Source organism: Leptonychotes weddellii, chromosome 12, assembly GCF_054177405.1.
Source record: "Leptonychotes weddellii isolate Sample4059 chromosome 12, ASM5417740v2, whole genome shotgun sequence".
Lineage (NCBI taxonomy): Eukaryota > Metazoa > Chordata > Mammalia > Carnivora > Phocidae > Leptonychotes > Leptonychotes weddellii.
The window spans coordinates 78,652,874-78,674,609 of NC_138380.1; the positions used below are offsets into that span (position 1 = coordinate 78,652,874).

At 41.2% G+C, this 21,736-nt stretch overlaps 1 protein-coding gene across 15 annotated transcripts in view; it reads right to left on the bottom strand.

The window, feature by feature from the left end:
- LOC115941846 (uncharacterized) overlaps nucleotides 1-21,736 on the bottom strand; it is a 42,038-nt gene that overhangs the window by 12,609 nt on the left and 7,693 nt on the right. For 2 of the 15 annotated variants that reach the window (XR_014139397.1, XR_014139392.1), the window contains exons 4-5: nucleotides 14,038-14,117; nucleotides 39-4,205 (exon numbers count right to left, since the gene is read on the bottom strand). The exons of 11 other annotated variants lie outside the window; for them this stretch is intronic. The gene's annotated coding sequence lies outside the window, so the exon portion shown is untranslated. Of the gene's footprint in view, nucleotides 1-38; nucleotides 4,206-14,037; nucleotides 14,118-21,736 lie in introns of those variants that run through there. 2 more of the 15 variants (XR_014139391.1, XR_014139393.1) reach the window with 1 other exon arrangement.

A 21,736-nucleotide genomic window follows, 5' to 3' on the forward strand; every position in this document is an offset into this window, starting at 1 on the left:
CACTTGGTATTTCATTTTTCCTGTTTTTCAAAAAAGGAATCTTTAAAAAGTCACACAGCAGCATCGGGATTGAAACCTTCCTCTGAGGCGAAAGCCCATTTTGTTTCCAGCCCTCACGAAGCAGTTGGTCCAGAGGCTGGAAAAGTCCTTTGACAGTATTCCAGCCCTGTCAGCATCTTCACCGAGTAGCTTTGCTATTCGCTGTAAACAGTCATAAATTCCCAGAACTGCAGACACACCCGTATAAAAATGTTAATTACCACAATGCCTCGTAAAACCAGATGTAAACGAACAGGGAATTAGCGTCCCATCGGAGTCCCGTCTTGGAGTCCCCTCCCCTAGCACAGATCGTTGAGAAAGGACAAGATTTAATTTTTTTCAAATTAGTTAGATTTTTCAAACCTGATCCCTCTCATTTTGTGAAGCTTCTCGGTTCTGGAGAAAATGATGGTTGAGGCTACACTTGGGCTGCTTTTCAAACCTGAAACCTATTTTATCGGGGGTGAAACTGAGGCTTGTTTAAAAAAAATAGAACTTCTTTAGGCCCCCAAGTCTTGTTGAAACTCTTGCAGAGGACAACACATACGGACAACTGTTAGGGCTTCTGCTTTCTGAAAGTTCCAGAAACCATAGCTTCTGGGGAAGTGCCCTGCAGGAACTGCAGTCTTTAGAAAACAACAACAAAAATCCCACTGGGATGAAAGAGGCTCATTTGTTTTCAAGTTGTGGCCCTTCTCTCCTCTGGGTGCCCCCCCCCGGGGCTGGGTCTGAGGCTTTGATTTATAATCTTCCACCCACATAAGCCTCAGCATTCACCTGGGATCCTACAATGAGGTTAAGGTGTAAACCTGGAGAAAGCATTTAAGAACAAGGGCGAGGTGGGGGAGAAGGGGGGAGAGGGTTAAAGAGAGGAAAAGCAATTAGGAGACCACATGCTTGGCCTCAGTGAATGCGCCCCAGCGGTGGAAGGCCCGCCTGACTGAAGGCCTGCTGAATGTGGTTTCGGCGTTGAAGACCGTTCCTTGGCCTCTGCATCACAGCCTCCAGGCGGAGAGCTCCTTGCCCAGTGTGCTGGGACCGGGATGGCCAGTGGGTGCACGCCCCTCCCTCTTTGTCAAGATTTGTTTTATATGCTTGCAAAGCCAGATCTCCATGTTCCCAGCTGTAAGGCTTGGGATTTGCAGTATATCCCCTGGGGGGTAAATACCAGCAGCTGCCATCTTCTGCCAGAAAAGAACTTGCCGCCCCAGCTTAGCTTGGGGGTTTAGTGCATGATGAAGGCAAAAGGTTTTCTGGAAGAGAAAATGAGATATCCCCATGGGTCAACCTTGGAAAAACTGCAAGGTGCCGACCATATGTGAGCCATCCCAGGTTCTAATAATTATCATTATGGCAGGGCTAGATAAGTGGGCATTCTTGAAAAGGAGGAAGCCTCAGAACTGACATCTTAGTGCCTGAAAGGAGTTGTGAGATTCGCCTTGCACTTCTGAAGGCCGCATAACCCACAGTTCTCCCTTTGGAAAGGGTTTCTGATGTGATGTTGAGGCCATGGGCTCCAGAAGCTGACTCAGGTTGGAAGTCTGGCTCTTACACTTATTACCTGGGTGACCTAGTGTGATTTCTTTCCCCCCCTCTGGAAAATAGGGCTAATACCCCCTACTTTACTGGATTGAGGTTGTGAGAATTAGAACTAATGTATGTCAAGTACTCAGCATAGTGTCCCCAAGCTTATAATAGAGGCTCAATAATGTTTAGCTGATAGCTGTTCATGAGAAAATCAATCTGGTTTAGCACTCAGGCAGTGGAAGGGAAGGAGAAACAATTCTGAACTGTAATATGACACATAGGAAAAATAGCATGATGTCATTTATTATACACAGGACCAGCCAAAGACTCCAGAGGGGTGTGAGTAGGTGTCAGAAGCACCCAATGCTTTCTCGAGGTAACTGGTTCTTAAAGAAACCCAGGAGGTAGTGATGTTAAGCTTCAAACTCTGTCAATGAAGGAAACGAATTTGTAAATCCTGATTCACCTGGGTTCAATTAGCATCAATTATGCTCTCCCACCTGTACACAGGAAGTACAAATACCATCCGACAGCTTGTTCCGGAACTCCAGTCCAGAAAATAAAATCCAGAGAAAGGAATTTGGAGCTTCCAGCTTAAACTAAAGTCTGAATCCAAATCTTCACATTTTTCCTCTATCATTCTGCATCTTAGATTTTCTAAGATCTACCATATAACCATTTACCTTAAACATTAACACAACAAGTATTTTTAAGGGTGTGTAATTATGGCGCTGTAAAGGATGCAAAGAAGTCTGTTTCCAGACTGGAGAATTTGGCATGAATTGACTCAGTAAGATGAGACCACAGATTAGAGTCCTGCCTAGGCTTTTTTTTTTTTTTATTTTTAAGCTGCTCTTTAACATTCTTCGCATTCCCCAACTAGCAGATTTAACACTTGAGTGTTGAGCAGGGAGCCCGATGCGGGGCTCGATCCTAAGACCCTGGGATCATGACCTGAGCCGAAGGCAGACGCTTAACGACTGAGCCACCCAGGTGCCCCTGAATCAAATTTATTTTTAAAGTAATCTCTATGCCCAGCGTGGGGCTTGAAGTCATGACCCTGAGATCAAAAATCACGTGTTCAGGGGCGCCTGGGTGGCTCAGTTGTTAAGCATCTGCCTTCGGCTCAGGTCGTGGTCCCAGGGTCCAGGGATCGGGCTCCCTGCTCAGCGGGAAGCCTGCTTCTCCCTCTCCCACTCCTCCTGCTTGTGTTCCCTCTCTCGCCATGTCTCTGTCAAATATATAAAATCTTAAAAAAAAAAAAAAAAGAATCACGTGTTCTACTGACAGAGCCAGCCAGGTGCCACTGACATTCACATTTTATCTTCCAGCTAACAGCTTAGCAAGGGTAAGCTGGCTTTTGTTATTTAAAATAATACACTAGAGGGCGCCAAATACAAAAGCTGTGACTTTGAAACTGCTTTAATAATGCAGTTCCCACAGTGCTACAAGATATATAATCAGTTAATGGATTCAAGCCAAAAGACCATCCCAAAAACAGTATGACGCAGTTCAGGATAATTAAGAAGCTGTGTTTTAATTTCCTCAATTATATATATAAAAAAAACAACCTCATGCTTTATATTAAGCAATTCATAATGTGTTTCTACTTGATACTGTTATTCAAAGTACCTTTCAGCTAGTTTAATTTGTTTGCTCTGACTGCCAGGTGGAGAAGGGAAAGAATAAACTTGGAAAGGATAGGTTAATCTACATAAAAATAAATCTTAAAATACACCTCAGTGTAATTTTTAACCTTTTAAATTTAGCAAAGTAAAACATGCATATATTTTATTTAAAAAATCCATATCCAATGGGGCGCCTGGGTGGCTCAGATGGTTAAGCGTCTGCCTTCGGCTCAGGTCATGATCCCGGGGTCCTGGGATCGAGCCCCACATCGGGCTCCTGGCTCAGCGAGGAGCCTGCTTCTCCCTCTCCCTCTGCCTCTCCCACTGCTCATGCTCTCTCTCTCTCTCTGTATCTCTGTGTCTCAAATGAATAAATAAAATCTTTAAAAAAAAAAAAAAGTCCATATCCAAGAGCTTAAAATGAAAAGGAACAAGACCCCATCTTCAAACTCAAACTGAAGAGGCATTATCTTTTAGCAGTAACTCCAGATATCTACATGTTTATATTTCTTGATTTATCAAACTGACAATTTCTTTGAAAACTGAGGAGTTAACAGAATATCCATCTTTTATCAAGTTTACATCTCTTACAATCCATCTTCATAAAGTTTACAAAAGAACTTTTCCTTTACACTATTACAAGAACAATACATCATCATAAAACCCTTAAAAAGACCTAAAGAGGAAATTAATATTCTGATCCTATCCATACACATATTTTTGCAAAAATAAGATTACATTGTACATGTAATTTCATTAAACTACATATTGCTTGTGTTTCCATATCATAAAATATTCCATTTTGGTTTTTGTTGTAGTGTAATTTACATACAAGTTAAATGTTCTAAAGTGTAAGGAACTTCCAACTCTTCAACCCATGTTGTGATCAGAGGATTTCACTCCACAGTGGGAACTGTGCTGTTTGAAGGTATTATATTCAGTCTGAGTTACGGATGCTTAGTGTTTGAAGGGGCAAAGACTTAGAGGGTAAGAGGCTCAGACTTAGGAGTCCTGCAGGGACAACAGAAATCAACCAGAAACTTGTTAGCAACTCAGCATGGAAAGGAAGAGTTTTAATTATTCCTCAACACCTGAAGACTCAGTGAATCACCGACGAGTCTGCCACAAGTTTGTGGAGTTCGTCCATTTTTTGTAGAGATAATAATCTCCTTTATATGTTTCTTTTTTTGTAAATTATCACCAAAATTATCTAGCATCTCTCTCGTTCTTTTTTAAGACCAACTCCCCTACCCCCCAATCTATACTTAGTTCCAAATGGTAAGGGATCAAGTGTAGGGAAGCATTATGGCCTGCTGTCAGGGATCAGCCTAAAATGTACCCGGGAAGAAGCTTAGTCTACCCCTTCATTCATGTGATGCTACAATCATACCAAACCTAGGCGTGTCCACTATCCCTACACAATATTCGCCCAGTACAAAGCGCTGCAAAGGGGGGTAAGTCCAGTAAAAGCAAAAACTTTCTTAGGAACTAGGAGCATCAAGGGCTGCCTGGGAAACGGCAAGCAAACTCAGGAGCCGTCAAGTATCAGCTCTTTCAGGTACTGGAAGGCCATTCCGTGGGGATGAAGAATCAAAAGCATTTTCCAGGGGCGCCTGGGTGGCTCAGTCGTTAAGCGTCTGCCTTCGGCTCAGGTCATGATCCCAGGGTCCTGGGATCGAGCCCCGCATCGGGCTCTCTGCTCAGCGGGAAGTCTGCTTCTCCCTCTCCCACTCCCCCTGCTGTGTTCCCTCTCTCACTGTCTCTCTTTGTCAAATAAATAAATAAAATCTTTAAAAAAAAAAAAAAAAGCATTTTCCATACCTAACACAACGAATATGGCATGAGGAAATAGGTGCTCAATAAATCCTCATAGCTTTGCCTTACTTTCACTTTTATGCCCCATACTGTTCTAATGGCTTTGCATGCATTACCTCATTTGACCCAACAACAAATGAGAGGCTCAGATTGTCATTTTTCAACGTGGGACAAAGCTGATTAAGGAGTTAGGGGGGGTTCGGAATGCAAATACACGTGAGTCCCACCGCAGGGCCACTCTTGCTCCCGCCCTCCCCAGCAGAGTTTCAGGAATACAGACGGAAGTCTCTTCCTCTGGGTACACAGGACAATAGCTGCACAGGCCGCGACCAGCATTTCCGGAAGATGGCGGCTGCGCCGGGCTCACGGTCTGAGCGGAGTGCGTCACGGCTAGGTGAAGCCGGAAGTGGCACTAGGCCTTTTTTTTTTTTTTTTTTTTTTTTTAGGAAAAAGCGACTGACAGATGGGATAAAAGGGAGAAAGGGAGTCACTTAAAACCCTGAATACCGAAAAATCTAGAGCCCTGGACTCTGGGTGCCGCAGAAAGCGCTGGGCGGAAGCCGACCTGACAGGCAGGCCAGCCCCGCCCCGGCTCTCCGCCGCGCCGGAAGTGCGTTTCTGGCGCTCCTCCGAGATGGCGCGGGCAGGAAGGCAGCAGCGCGTCTCCGCTGGCCCGTCTTTTCCCTCCTCGGTCTCTGTTTTACCAATGGCCGTAGGCACGCTGGGCCTTCGGGATTTCCAGCCTGGGGAGGGTAGAGCCGCTTTCCCGCGCCGACCGCGGGCGAACTTGGCCCGCCTGCCCCTCCCCCGCCGGGAGGGCGGTGCCCTTGTGACGCAGGAAGCGGCCCGGGCTACGCCTTTCACCGCGTGGGCCAGCCCGCTGCCGCGACACAAACGCCGGGTCCGGACTCGCTCCGGCTAGCGGCCAAGCCACGAGTTTGCAGCTACTGGCAGCCACCCACGGCTCGCTCTTCCAGACGCTGGGCGAATGTCTGGACGGCTTGGTGGAGTTCACGAGAGCAAATAACCACCCCACCGAAAGCTTAGAGGTCTCAAGGAAGAGGTTTCTCCCGTGTAAAGTGGGTGGTGGGTCCCTAAAGGGGATCTTCCGTGCGTCCATAGGCACGGTGAGCCAGTTATATATTGTGCGCAGTGCCAGAGGCTATTTCCACAAAAGGTCAAAACTGGGTTATAGAACCCCTTTCCTCTTGGCGGGTCAGGATGTTGGAAGCGCGGTTTTTTTTTTTTTTTAGTGTTTCTTATCGAAGTAAAATTCCTCATTGGCTTCTCACCTTAGCCTCTTTTAAGTGTGCTAGTTTCTCGGTTGAGAGAAGGGGTCACTCCAGCCAGAAGCTAGAGTAACACAAAGTACCCGAACCTGAACAGGGTGCTCAAATACCATTAGCTACAGTCCTCATTAACGGAGTTTTCTCTCAGAATTTTAATACCCGGCCTAAGATGCCTAACTAGATGTCTGTAGATGGGGATGTGTGTGCAGTATGTAATACACATGTAAAACATCCTGAGAAGGGATTCATAAGCTTTAAGGCCCCTGGCACAAAACTAAGAATCTGTGTAGTTGGGGGCAAGAGAAACATCTCTGGAACTAATGTTAACAAAAAAACCACTGGCCTAGAGGCAAATACATCATGCTTGCTTCGAATTATTTCTGTGGTTGATCCCCAAGGTTATCCTGGCAACTTGTAGATTTTGCAGAATCAGATGGAAATTATCTACAGAGGTAGACAGAAAACTGTAAAGGTCATTTAAGTTTATCTTCTGGGATCTTGAAAACAAATGAAGCTTACGGTCTTGGCCAGTTAAGAGTGTTTTGGGAAAAGGTACTTCAAAGAAGGACTACTCCAGAAACCAGGGTGGTCATGTTGCCTTTCCCTAATTTCCTTTCTCTACTGGGAAACAGATGGTGGTTCTTCAGTGCAAGTAATTTGGTTCCACAAAACCACCAGAAAAAGGATTCTAATCAGCCACTGTCTTAATCCACACGTGGGGGGTGTTTAAAGCTTTAATCTTTAATGTACAAAGAACCTAGTTTTTGTTCCTGGATTACCTTTGACTATTTTCTCAGTTACGGTTGGGTTCACAAGATAACTAACGTTAACTTGTTGAAAACATTTTTTAAGCCTATCAACAAATGATCTTTTGGATTGCAGTATCCGTTTATGTTGAGCTTACTATGCACATAACTTCCTTCAACATAAACACTGTCTTGATGATTGTTAATCCTTGTATTTTAACTCATTTCGCTCAGCCAATCCCCTTTGAGGAGTCACCTCCTACAATTAAGTATCTTTATGTCAAGTTACTTTTAATGACTAGTTTTCCTGTTCAACAGGAATACAGAAGAGAGGGACTATCCATCAAATCTTGGATATGATGCAATTCTTCTGTGTGCAGCTCAATAGCTAGCATTTTCTCCCCCTTCTTTCCCTGTAGCATTGCACTGTAAATTAAAAGCTCCTCCCACCCCAAATCCATGACTGCTCCAATACACTACTCTTTGCAACTGTTTATGCAGTGCCCTATTTTTTTGGCATTCCTAAAAGCTTGTTAAAATACTCATCTATGTTTCATAACATCCCATTAATATTATGGTATTGTTCCTCATTAACAGATAACTTTCAAAGAGAACAGTCTCTTCACTGCAGTTTCAAGATCTCAAGAAGGGAATATTTTTGATTATAGTTGTCTTTTCAAAATGTAGAAATGATCTGATTGACTTGGTAGGTTTGTCAAGAATTTGAACTCTAAACAGGCACCAGGTAATTCTGATGCAGGATGACCCAGGATCCATTTTTTTTTTTAAAGATTTTATTTGTCAAAGAGACAGATCTCACGCGCACAAGCAGGGGGAGCAGCAGGCAGAGGGAGAAGCAGGCTCCCCGCAGAGCAAGGAGCCTAAGGTGGGACTCGATTCCAGGACGCTGGGATCATGACCTGAGCTGAAGGCACACGCTTAACCAACTGCTGAACCGTCCCCCATCTGGGGATGCCTGAGTGGCTCAGTCGGTTAAGCGTCTGTCTTCGGCTCAGGTCATGATCCCAGGGTCCTGGGATGGAGCCCCGCATCTGAATCCCTGCTCAGGGGGAAGGCTGCATTTCCTCTGCCTGCCACTCCCCCTGCTTGTGCTCTGTCAAATAAATAAAATCTTAAAAAACAAAAACAAAAACTACTGGCCTAGAGGCAAATACATCATGCTTGTTTTGAATTATTTCTGTGGTTGATCCTAAGGTTATCCTGGCAACATGCAGATGTTGTAGAATCAGATGGAAATTATCTACAGAAGTAGACAGCCAGAAAACTGAATAATCTATGCAAAAATGCAAATGTTTTGAAATTCTTTAAGTTCTATATTATAAAGGAACACAGCCAAAAGAAATGTGCTACATGGACACTGTGGCCTTTCTGTAGAAAAACCTGTTTCACAAAGACTTTAAGGTATACAGGCTCAGATAAAATGTATTCCAAGTTCTCCACCTATTTATGATTAAAATTTACAATTATTTACTACCTTTGTTAATGCTAAGGGCCCAGGTTGAGGGAAAGGGCTGCTGTTAGCAAACTGAGCCTTTGCAGGCCCAGGACTTTAATCAAAATGTAAAAAAGCCTAGTTGTACTATGGTCACACCCTGCCAAATACCTGGCAAAATTCACTGGCTTAACCCAGTGAGAAATTCCCTGACATGTCAGACACACACCGTGTCTCCTCTATAGTGGTGTCCCTCTGTGACATGCAACTACAGGGTTCTTGAGTGAGACTTTGAATTAAGGATAAGTGCTACACAGCAGCACATAAAATCTGATTGTATTTGCTACATCCTAAACAACAATATACTTGCTAAGGTTGTATAGTGCCCACAACTGCTAAACTGTTCTGCGTAAGACGGACTTAAAGGAGGAAACTTTTAGAAAGAACAGGCAGCTGAAAGTGAGAAACAAAACTGTACAGTGCACTTTAGAATTTAAGAGGGTAGTAGTGCTCATGTGTTTCACAAAAAAAAAAACACCTGCATGGGATTTTGTGAGCAAAATAGGGTATTTTGCAATTTAAACTCCCAGTCTATCTTGTGAAATCATGAATAAAATAAACATTACTTATTTATGCCTCACAAATTCTTTTTGGGGAAAGTGATTAAGGAAAACACAGCCCTGTTTTAAATTTTGGCATGAGTCAAAGGCTGCCCAAGGAGGGCAGCTACATTTAGGATGTACATGCATGGATGACCAAATTTAAGTCCAACACAGCTTTGATAACTGCTTTATAAAATGCTTACACCTCACTGAAGAGTCCATCATCTTAAAAGAAAATCTTGACAATGTTTATTATGTCCGATTAACCTACTAGTAGTCTCTCGAGTAATAAAAAAGCACTTATAGTAATGTGATTCCACTGCAGTAAAACTTTAATGTAGTAGTGCCATCTTTTGAAGGTTAAGTTTTTCCAGCAAGGAGGCAAATCTCCTTACATTTATTAATGTCATTTATCCCGTCAGTTTATTCTTTTTGAATACTGAGCATGATACAGGCCTTGGTTCACACTTAACCTAGCAGTTTCCATTTCTCTTCAGAGAATGCAGCTATGTAACCAACTACTTAACACTCAGTAGGCCAGAGTGAGATTAAGTAAAACTACTAGAGAAGTATGCACTAAATCAAAGTTAAAATACATTTATATTTGCTTGCTGCGGTGATGTATCTTTACTTTTTCTTCCTGTGTGTCTCTAATGTAATAGGGTATTAAAGCCCTATCCTAATAGTTTAAATATGCCACAAATTTTACGTTATTATGAATTCATTTTAATGGTGGCATATTACTCCATCTACTGTCTGTGACATGATACATATAATTATTTGCCTATTCATTAGCCAGTTCTTTTTTTTTTTTTTAAAGATTTTATTTATTTATTCATGAGAGACAGAGAGAGAGAGGTAGAGGGAGAAGCAGGCTCCCAAGGAACAGGGAGCCCGATGTGGGACTCGATCCCAGGACTCTGGGATCATGACCTGAGCCGAAGGCAGACACTTAACCATCTGAGCCACCCAGGCGCCCTCATTAGCCAGTTCTTAACAATATTTGTATTCTGACCTCCTGGCTAAGCTGGCTTCCCTCTTTTCTATGCACTGACTGATCCCTTGATGAATAGCAGGCTCTCTGGTAAACTAGTTGCCACTTCAGCATTATTTGTTTTTAGAAGTCTTACGTATTTCCTTTAACTGCTCTAGTCCAGGAAGCTACTTTTGGGGGGGCGGGTATAAGGCCACCCAGGAAGTATTCTAGGCTTTTCAGGTCACAGTATCAGTCACACGGGGCCCCCCTGAACCCTTCAATAACTTTTTAAAGAACTTTAACTCCCAGGCTGTGCTTCCTATAGTTTGTCCATTTCTCTCCTAGTCCTTATTGGGAGAAAAAGGGTAAATCTCAGTTGTGTGCACGTATGATCACAGTAACTTAAAAAGTTCTGGCTAGGTATTTAATTCAATTTGGTCTTCACCATAATACTTTTTGGCATCTCACCTATCACTGTGTGCTTCTGTCTGGCCAATTAATACAGCAAGTATTAAAAAGATGCCTGCTATACCCTGGGGGAAGAGAAACTCAATGATTAAAGTAAGAAATCACTGAAAGTGGACTCCTAGGTGGCTCAGTAGGTTAAGTATCTGCCTTCTGGCTCAGGTCACGGTCCCAGAGTCCTGGGATAGAGCCCCTCATCAGGCTCCTTGCTCAGCGGGGAGCCTTCTTCCTCTGCCTGCCACTCCCCTGGCTTGTGCTCTCTCTGACAAATAAGTAAAAAAGTAAGATTTAAGTTTATTGAAACAATGCTACAATGATATACTTATATGTATAATTTCAGTGTTAGATGTTTATATCACATAGCTCCTAAAACTTGCCACTGTAATTCTAATAGCTAACATAATGAAAGCTAGAGTTATTTTATGAAAATATTGTCATAGATTTGAAAATAACACTAGTAAAAAAACAAAACAAAACCCTAGTAAGGTTAAGTTTCTCAAATAGTTTGTTTACTTATGGAGCGAGCTACATGTCCTAATAACCTGTGTTGTTTGCCACTTACCTACCCAATTCCTCATTTTACTCATGTTTTTGTGGAACAGAATTTAGGATATTGTATTTACAGTTCTACAGGCCCAAAAGAAAAAAGAGCTGTCCAAAGATGCAATGAACTGCCCCAAAATCACTGTGGCTATTTGAACAGAAGTCAATCACTTTTTAGGCAAACTAATGCTTGCATAAAGAGGGAGAGGAATTAGTTAACACTGGATACCTTAGAGGATTTTAGGTTAATCCTAAATTTTATCAGTCTCCATTAATACTTGTTAAGCTTATGCTGAATGGAGCAAGACCACTGTGACAGCCCACAGATATACCTGGTCTTTTAAAATATACAGTGTTTGAGGGGTGCCTGGCTGGCTCAGTCGGTGGAGTGTGCAACGCTTGATCTTGGGGTTGTGAGTTCAAGCCCCATATTGGGTGCAGAGATTACTTAAAGTCTTAAAAAAATAGTGTTTGAGAGGAATTTTAGTAGGGTATTTTCTTGTTCATGTATTTGGCACTTATGTAAACTCTGGCTTTAGGAATAGTGATACCTTAAGATGACTCTAGGAGCAACAGAAACCATCAAATGATAAACAAAAAATGAAGGCCAGGGGCGCCTGGGTGGCTCAGATGGTTGGGCGTCTGCCTTCGGCTCAGGTCATGATCCCGGGGTCCTGGGATCGGGTCCCGCATCGGGCTCTCTGCTCCTTGGGAGCCTGCTTCTCCCTCTGCCTCTCTCATGAATAAATAAATAAATAAAATCTTTAAAAAAAAAAAAAAAAAAATGAAGGCCAACTTCTTCTCTTTGATAACCATAACTCCATTCTTACCTCTGCCCTTGGGTACTTATATAGCACATTATTTATGACTGCAGCCACTCAAATTACTCCTCGCTGCCTCTGAATAGGAAGAATGATTAACACAATGGAATGTTGGAAGGACTAAATTCCACACCTCATTTATCCTTTCAGCCATGACCTTATTAGGCAGGGTGAGTTAAAATCCAGTCCTTAAAAAAGTTATCTTTTCTTCTTACACAATTCCTTATCTTACTCATTCACTCTTAAATGCAGTTGTTATATTTGCCTTTCACGTTAAAAAAAATCCCATAGCTAATGATGTGGACTACTCTGGTTTCCAATTTGAAGAACCCCAACCCTTTAACTTGAAAAAAATACCCAAGTGCCCCAAACTAGTAAGTGACTTCTGCTCTGAAGTCAGTGCTCTTTCAGACAATGCTCTGAATGTCAAATAAATTCAATGAAGCGAGGATATCAGAGAGTAACCGTAACTCTCACAGTAGCCAAATACCTCATCATCTAAACAGCTAAAAGGCACACAAGACTGATTTCCAAGCTAACAATATTTGGCTTTTATCTACTAGAGAAAAAAAGTTCAGTCCATCAGAATATTCTGAATTTCTTTGAAAACAATTTATGTTGCTATTCTGATGAAGTTACTAAGAAGAAATTTAAGAAATGGTTCATGGCAATAGTACTTCCAAGCTTCTTAGGTAGGAGACGTCTAATATTATAGCAACACCTCCCAAAAAAAGAACTGAAAAAAATTCTTTGTACTGTAGGCTTGTATAGACCTTTTATTTTTTTTTTTAAAGATTTTTATTTATTTATTTGACAGAGACCGTGAGAGAGGGAGCACAAGCAGGGGGAGTGGGAGAGGGAGAAGCAGGCTTCCCGCTGAGCAGGGAGCCCAATGAGGGGCTCAATCCCAGGACCCAGGGATCATGACCTGAGCCAAAGGTAGACGCTTAATGACTGAGCCACCCGGGCGCCCCTGTATAGACCTTTTAGTGAAACACTTCATTTCACATACGTAAGTGTTTATTAAATAGACATCTTGGGGCACCTGGGTGGCTCAGTTGGTTAAGCATCTGCCTTCAGCTCAGGTCATGATCTTAGGATCCTGGCATCAAGCCCCACATCGGGCTCCCTGCTCAGCGGGGAGCCTGCTTCTCCCTCTGCCTCTCCCCCTGGTTTGTGCGCTCTCTCTCTCTCACTCACGCTCTCTCCCAAATCTTATAAAAAAGAAAAAATAGACATATGCATGAAAAGTACCTGGGTTTGTCAAAAATGCATTCCTGGGTCACACTAAGTAGTTCAACATATGGTTCTTCAGGAATTGCTACACCCTAAGAAAATTATGAGTGATGACACCTAACATCCTGTTCTGGGGAAGTTTGGGTGTGGAGCCCAGGAATGTATAGTTTAATAAGCTTCCCAGATAATTACAGTGATCCAACTGGCTTGAGAACCACCAACTTGCAACATTTTTACATTCCCATAGCAGGGTAACTGATTTTAAAAAGTGGATTTTGGGGTGCCTGGGTGGCTCAGTCGTTGGGTGTCTGCCTTCGGCTCAGGTCACAGTCCCAGGATCCTGGGATCGAGCTCCACATCGGGCTCCCTGCTCAGCAGGAAGTCTGCTTCTCCCTCTCCCACTCCCCCTGCTTGCGTTCCCTCTCTCTCAAATAAATAAATAAAATCTTTAAAAAAATAAAAAATAAATAAAAAATGGATTTTTGGGGGGGACGCCTGGGTGGCTCAGTTGGTTAAGCGTCTGCCTTCAGCTCAGGTCATGATCCCAGAATCCTGGGATCAAGTCCTGCATCGGGCTCCTTGCTCAGCGGGGAACCTGTGTCTCCCTCTGCCTGCTGCTCTCTCTCCGACAGAAAATAAAAAAATTTAATAAATAAGATGCCAGAATCTAGCCCTGAACTTTCATCCTGTTAATAGGGGATTGTTGAACTGTTAAGAAAAGTTAGCTATTGGGAAAGTTATCTCCTCTAATTAAGTTAAAGTACCTCTATAGTTATCTTTTTCTACACACTGTGAAGGTAGGTTAAACCTGACAAATAAGAATTTATAACCAAACACTAGAGGATGGAGGGGAATTTCCAATTTGCCCAATACAACACTGTTTTGAGAGCCTTTCACCTGCCTGCAGTGGATAGTAGCACCAGGACGTTTGACCTAGGATTGTTCATCTTTCAAGATAATTGCACCTGTTATTGCACCTAAGAGGAATAGATATCCAATTATTATTTTTTAAGAATAAGAATGGCTTTGCCCTTTAGGACAAATCATTAGCAATTTTAGGTCTAACTTTTTAACTACAAAAATTCATCTCTATCTTCTTTCCTTCTCTTCACAATCGAAGTTCAGGAGCTGTTTTGCAGATTTATATTTATACCAAAGAGGAAGAGACCTAATTAAGCCAAACATTTACGTGAGCATTTACTATGTCCTAGGTATTAATGCAAGCACTATGTATTTATCTCAGGCAGACAAAGTGAAACACTGTCTTTCTGGGGCTCGCATTCTAACAGGGTGAGGGGATTCTAAATACTTAAACTACAGTAAGTGCAGGATAAATCCAGTAAGAGCTGGATAAAAGGTACATGGAATTATAAAGAACAGTGGACTGTTTGGAAAAACACCAGAGAAAGCTTCACAGAGGAAAAACACTTGAACTGAAGGATGCATTCACAAGGGGGAGAGAGGGACAAAGTACTTCATGAAGAGATGATCACATAAAAAGAAGGACTGAGAGAACAAAGTAGGTTTGGGGAAATGAGAGCAGTAGAAATATGGGTGTGGAAGCAAAAGAAGGTGCAACTGAATCTTTGGAAAACAGGCAGAGCTAGATCACAGGGCCTTGTTCGCCACCCTAAGGAACAAGGACTCTTCCATTAAAGCATTTCTAGTAAGATCAGATTCACATTTTAGTAAAATCACTTTGAAGGATACCGATGAATTTGAAAGGTTAAGATTATAGCCAGGGTAAGCACGGAGGCCACTACACGGTTATATATAATACTTCATTTATTTGGCAAATATTCAGGGCGACTAACTACTCTATGCCAGGCCTGAAGCAGTAGTAGGCATGATGAAAAGCAGGCAGACCAAGAAATAAAAAGGTTAAAATGGGGACATAATGGACACGTGCTGTTAAAGGACTGAGAGTGGTTTCTGACAAGCTGAGACCATACTGGTTTTAGTTTGTATCCCGTTTTTTAGTTAATGTACAAGCATTTTCCGATATCATTACAAACTTGAATAACTTTGGGGAAAAAAAACTTTCTGGTAATACATGACTGTTGCAGAAAATCCATCTGTAAGCCTACAATCCAAAAAGACCCAGTGAAACCATTCCACTACTTTACTCATCTTTTTTTTTTTAAGCTTATTTATTTTTAAGAGGGGGCGGGGCAGGGGCAGAGGCAGATTCTTAAGCAGGCTCCACACCCACAGCAGAGCCCAACCTGGGGCTTGATCTCACGATCCTGAGATTATGATCCGAGCCAAAATCAGAGTCGGAGGCTTAATCGACTGAGCTACCCAGGTGTCCCTCTTTACCCATTTCTATGATAACACTTATGCAAAAGTCCCACAAAATTTTAACTCTATTTTTGTTACCATTTCTTTGTAGTAATACTTTGAAATGATTCTTTGCAAATAATTTTAATGGCTGTTATTCATGGATTTACCCTAATTAGACTGTTGGAAATATATATATTATATATAATATACACATTTGTTTACTTCTAAAACAGGAGTTGAGATACATGAATGATTCCCAAATAATAGCCCAAAATGAATTCTGGACAATTTTTCATTATTCCACAGCAAAATGAGAAGAACAATGTGACAAGTTTTTCAAAATGACAATTTAATCTTTAAAACCACATACAAAAGTCAGAATCACCTGGGTGGCTCAGTTGGTTAAGCATCTAACTTCAGCTCACGTAGTGGTCTCAGGGCCTGATCCCAGGACCCCACATAGCAGGGAAGAGTCTGCCTGCCCCTCCGTGCCCTGCCCCCCCAACCCCGTTCATGCTCACTCACACTCGCTCTCTCAAAATCTTCAAAAAAAACAAAAAACAAACCCATATGTCCTTGTTTGCTGTAACTATTTTAGAACCAAATGTTGCATACACTGTCACTATTTGAAGAACTAAAACTGGCAACTATGTTTATTATCCATATTATCATTTGATTCATTCAAGAAATCCCAAAGTCTGGAAACCAATGGATTTGAATAGCTCTAAAACCTGCCAACTCTTTAGTTTCTCTCATATATACCAAATCTGATACATTCTATCAAAAAAAAACACAAAAAACCCACACAAGAGTTTAATTGCTTTGTTGATTCATATCCTAGAGATCTACATGAACACTCACTTTATTTGATTTGTCCTAAACCCTTGAAGTTATCCTGTTCTCAAACAACAGCTCTGTATTGTTCGAACAGGAATGTGAGCCTTTCCCATCTTAACTATTCTATGCTATCAAGGCTCCTGTGAGACACAAGACCTAGACTGTGAGGTCCCTGATTTAGAAGGAACAAATCTAACCTGCTTGTTGGGAAGCTAGCTAGTCACTGACAGCTACTAATACACAAGGGTGTTACCCACACACCTTGACAAAGACTGTTTATTATGATTAATAATTACCCTGTTCTTTTAAAAAAATTTTTATTTGTCAGAGAGAGAGAGAGCACAAGCAGGGGGGAGCGGAAGGAGAGCAGGAGAAGCAGACTCCCTATTGAGCAGGGAGCCTGATGGGGGACTCGATCCCAGGACCCTGGGATCATGACCTGAGCCGAAGGCAGATACTTAACCGACTGAGCCACCCAGGTGTCCCAATAATTATCCTGTTCTTATAAGCACCTTTTCCCCAAGTAGCTCAAAGCCTTCTGGTACACAATGCCTCCTTGATGCACAGTAACAGCAGAATGAGCAAGAAAAGTAAGGTCTGCCAGTGAGACTGAGTGACTATAAAGAGCATGAATAATCAGATTCTAAATACTGAAAAATACTTTCAAATTCATAGCTTTTTCAAAATTTTTATTTTTAAGTTCAAATACAATTAACATACAGGGTTATGTTAATTTCAGGCGTACAAAAAGCCATAGCTTTAAGTCCACATGGCCTGTGATGTCAAACCTCTTCCTACTCCTCTCTCCAAAGAGAGCCAATACCCTACACTTACCTTCATATGAACGTTATAATAGAGCCCAAAGTTTAAAAAAAAAAACAAAGTTCACTGGTTTGGCTTTAATTATTAAGTTATAAAATACCAAATTTTATGACAGTTGCAAAGCTATACTTTTCACTGAGAATTCTCTTTCCAGAATATTAAAACTTCATGCATAATGCTTAACTGTCTTCTCCCCATCTCAAGCATTGCCCCATGACTTGATTTTTGTAATCTTGTTCCTTCATTTTACTTTGCTAATTCATATTTAGAATATTTTAAAATTTTCACACAAATTAGTTATTTCATAAAAATGCATGGCATGGAAAAACCGTTCCAGTTTATTTACCAATGTAAAATTAATTCCAGGGAACATAGGACTTATTTGACTGTTTTAGAAATGGAAAATATAACCTAGGTATTTATTTTTGGGGGAATGCATGATAGCAAGGATTGGGGGGGGGCAGTTTATGCATAGAAAACCAAGCATCTGCTTCTCTTCCACAAATAACTCATTTTACCAAGTACCTGTATGGACCACTTAACCATGAGTTTGAAGAGTTTAACCTTAAACTACACACTTTGATCTATGCCTCCAATTAAACTACTCTTAGAGTTTATCCTTGAACATAATTTTCCCATTTGGCTGATAGTAAAAAGGCAGAGATACACAGAAACAATTGTATGTCATAGCTATTAAGGTCTTATGAGCATTTGATTTTTACAACATAAACCTCACTGTAGTACTTTCAGTGTTTTGTTTTTAGATTCTGAAAAAGCTATTTGGACCTAAAGCTATCAACTAGGAAGTAATCTACATAAATGCAACTTAAGAGATCAGTTTACTTTGTAGCTTAATACAAGAAAAGTTTGAGTCTTGGTTTCCCTCTCAATTTAACTATGCTAACTTCTGGTCATCTTCACAGAGGCTGAGCACTTTTCTAATACCAAACTTTGGTGGGTCAGCGATAAATAAATAAAACTCATTCTTGCCTCCAGAGGCAAGGATAACAAATTTATTTTTTTTTTTAATTTTATTTTTAAGTAAACTCTACACTCAATGTGGGGCCCAAACTTACAACCTCAAGATCAAGGGGCATATGTTCCACTCCACTGACTGAGCAGGGATAACAATTTAGAGGACTCTGATATACATGTATTTACAGAAGAGTATACACTGTTACGTTAACTACAGAAATGGTATAGTTGTTGATCAAGAGAGAAGTCTGTAGAGGAGTAGAGAAAAATGGAAGAGGGCAGTAAAAATAGGAACCAAAAATTAGCTACTTTATGTTAATGATTACCCAGGAGAGATCAAGACACAGGATATAAAAAGTATTGAAAATAAAAATGAACTGAGGCACCTCGGTGGCTCAGTCGGTTAAGTGTATTTCTGCTCCGGTCATGATCCTGAGATAGAGCACAGTGTCAGGCACCCTGCTCAGCAGGGAGTCTGTTTGTCCCTGTGTCCCTCCCCCCAACCCCTCACTCTTCCTCTCAAAATCTTTTAAAAAATGGACTTATTTAACATAAACATTAAATAAAGGATTCATACGGAAATGAAAGAAAGGATCAAATGTGAAACACCTAGGTAAATAAAGTACTGAAATCTAAGTTATCTTGATGGATACTAATTTCCTCATTTGTAAAGAGGGCTAAATCAAAAATCCATCTCTTCCATCACTAGAAACTAATTGCTGGGGCGCCTGGATGGCTCACTCAGTTAAGCGTCAGACACTTTTTTTTTTTTTAAGATTTTATTTATTTATTTGACAGAGAGAGACACAGTGAGAGAGGCAACACAAGTAGGCGGAGTGGGAGAAGGAGAAGCAGGCTTCCCCTGGAGCAGGGAGCCCGATGTGGGGCTCAATCCCAGGGCTCTGGGATCATGACCTGAGCCGAAGGCAGACGCTTAACAACTGAGCCACCCAGGCGCCCCTAAGCGTCAGACTCTTAATTTCGGCTCAGACAGAGCCCTGTGTCAGGCTCCGAACTGGGCATGGAGCCTGCTTAAGGTTCTCTCTCCCCCTCTGCCCCTCTCTGCCCATTCGCGCCCCCCAAAACCAAAAAACTAACTGCTGTAAGATACACCATAAAAAAATAATGCAAGTTCAGCTGACATACATTAAGTATAAGTGGTATTCATTCTTAGTTAGCTCTGACCTTTAATTATATGTCAACATTTAAAAAATAAGGAGAGAGGGGCGCCTGGGTGACTCAGTCGTTAAGCGTCTGCCTTTGGCTCAGGTCATGGTCCCAGGGTCCTGGGATCGAGCCCCACATCCGGCTCCCTGCTCAGCAGGAAGTCTGCTTCTCCCTCTCCCACTCCCCCGCTTGTGTTCCCTCTCTCTCTGTGTCTCTGTCAAATAAATAAATAAAATCTTTTTTAAAAAATTAAAAAAAAAATAGGAATAGGTATCTAATATAGCTGCATTCCACCCCCCAGCGTTTTGAACACACAATATAAATATACACACAAACCAGACACTTGATATAAAATCACTGTTAAGTCAAACTTTGCTTTTCGAAATGTTTAACTGTTGGAGCCAAGAACCTTCAGAAAAAAAGATATTGGCTATAATAAGAATATTTAGCTCACCCAGGAAACCATATTTGGTGACATCCACATGAAACAAGGGCTTAGGCATATCTTTAAAAAAAATAAGAAAAATCTTACTGAAACTTGTTTTAGTTTCACACAGGTGTTATATTTGGGGCAGACTTCTTTTGTGAAGTAGAAAAACTATCCTGTCAAGTACCAGTAAGGCTTGATAAAACCATGCATAGAAGATGGGCATTTTTAAACTTTATTAAAAGTTTACTATAGCTCATGGTTGGATCAAAATGTATAATATGGAGGTGGTGCCTGGGTGGCTCAGTCTATTGAGTGCCCAAGTCTTTGTTTCAGCTGGGGTCATGAGATCGAGCCCAGTGCCAGGCTCCCCATTCAGTGGGGAGTCTGCTTGTCCCTCTCCCTGCCCTCCACTGCTGCTCCAACGTGCGTGTGTGTTCTAAAATAAATAAATTAAAAAAAAAAAGATTGTCTCACTCCCTCTCCCCCACCTCCCTCTTATGGGAAAAAAAAAAGTTGTAATATAGAAATTTGCCCAGGCAGGAAATATTAATTCTAAAAAAACGTTGTCATGTACAGAATTTATACGTTATGTATTTATATAGTTAAAGAAAAATGCCAATGATGAGTGTTTTTCCTTCTCAATGTCCTAATTTAAGTGGGTACGCATACAATAAGTTGTTTCTGCTTTCTAATGGGTGTACTCCCAGATCTATAAATGGATAAATTCTTCTGAAATATACACTGTAAAATGGTGAGAACATGAACGTTACCTGAGAATTACGAGAACTGTTTATATAAGACTATTTTCAAATCACAATCATAACTTTCTTACAGCAGTAGTTTTATATGGCCAGATAATGTAATGTTTAACAATAACCTCTTGGTCATACAAGGGTAGCATTTATCTGTTACAACAATGATTTTAAGGATTTCTGCTGATGGCCAAATGTGTACATGTTGTCCTAAAGCTGTAAAAAATGCACTTGGCATGGGCATAATGAATTTAAGATGTACAAACATGAACAAAAATACTAACCTGAAATTTGAAGCATCCTAATACACTCTTTTGAGTCTTAGAATTTTAATAAGGAAAGCAGGTGTCAAGATGTATTTCCTGATGCAGGAGCAAAATTACCAGTTCTGGCTTTTGTTATACAGGTAGACACAGGTTGCCTGTGCTACATGGATTCTCAGCATAAAAGTTAAAATGCCAGAAATCTCTTAAATCCATGTTTATTATTAGTGGCTATCAATTACCATCTAATGCTGTCAGGCACTAAGCTACACATTTGCCGGTAATTAAACAATTTACAGATGAGGAAACAGATGAAGCAAGTCAATCAAGAACATGTAGGTTGTAGAGGCACCTGGCTGGCTCAGGGGAGCATGCGACTCTTGATCTTGGGGTTGTGAGTTCTAGCCCCATGCTGGGTGTGGAGACTACTTAAAAATCTTAAAAAAAAAAAAAAAAAAACTAAACAAAAAACACACAGATTGTAACAGGTGAGCATGAACAGGAAAGGAAAAGTCATCAGACTTGCTCATACTTGCTTTCTCATTCCCGCTTTTTACGTCCAACTAGGAAGAAAAAAAAATACTTTTAAACCAAATACTTTTTCTAATCCTAATCCCACCTAAAAGTGAGATAAAATTAGAAATGAAACTGATAAACCTAGTTACATGATACTTTTTACTAATGGTCTAGTTTTCAATTTGGAATTAGTTGGCAATAGCTGAGTCCCAGGCCCTATTCTGAGACTTTATGCCAGTCATTTCCCTCTTTGAGACGACTTCACACGTTATGACCAATGGCTGGTTCCCATTGTCTTTCTGATAAACTTTAATGTTTTTAGATAAAGAGGGAACCTATTCCTCCAGTTCAGTCTTTTTTTTTTTTACCTCCAGTTCAGTCTTAACCCTAGTATTCAGATTTTTCATGAACGAAGGCTATGGTAAGGTAAGCCACTCCTTCCTGAAGAAAACTTATTTTTTAAGTTTATTTAAGTAATCTCCACCCAATGCAGGGCTCAAACTCAACAACCCCAAGATCAAGAGTCACATGCTTTCCAACTGAGCCAGCAG